The sequence below is a fragment of the Sinocyclocheilus grahami genome, unplaced genomic scaffold, assembly GCF_001515645.1.
Source record: "Sinocyclocheilus grahami isolate Dianchi unplaced genomic scaffold, SAMN03320097.WGS_v1.1 scaffold2147.1, whole genome shotgun sequence".
Taxonomy (NCBI): Eukaryota; Metazoa; Chordata; class Actinopteri; order Cypriniformes; family Cyprinidae; genus Sinocyclocheilus; species Sinocyclocheilus grahami.
This window is the reverse complement of record NW_015507326.1, coordinates 10,729-11,308: the sequence shown is the minus strand read 5'-3', so window position 1 is coordinate 11,308 and position 580 is coordinate 10,729.

Genomic DNA, 580 nt, shown 5'->3' with positions numbered 1-580 from the left:
GATGACAACATAGCAAACCTCATGAAACAAGACCCAAGTCAGAGCTACAGTCACAAAGAATTAGCAAAGATCACCGGCTCCTTAAGCCACACACTCATCGCCACCCTCAAGCTGAGCGAGAGGCACGCCGCCCATCTCCAGCAGGAGCTAACACGCGCACAACGACGCATCGAGCAACTAGAACTGGAGGCTCAGTAATGACAGGAAGGGCCTGATGAAGTGGAACAAGGTGCTGAGGAGGAGATCACTAGGCTAAAAGAGACCCTAGCAGCTGCTATCCAAGAAATGGAACGAGGCAAGGCTGACTATGCTGATCTCTCCAGCAAGCTACAATATGCAGAACAGCTTCTGGAAAAGGCAAAGGCCGACTTCAGAGACAAGAACAGCCGAATTAAAGCCCTTGAAGCTCACCTGGATGAGTCAAAAAACGAGATCAGTCGCTTAACACTACAGTTGGACTACATCAAAGAGAAGTCCGACAACATCAGAGAGGAACTCAGACATGCCTACGAGCTGCGCCCTGAGCTTACAAGGACCCGACGAGCACCAGTCTCACCCCTGCCTAGCAGGACCGGGTCAC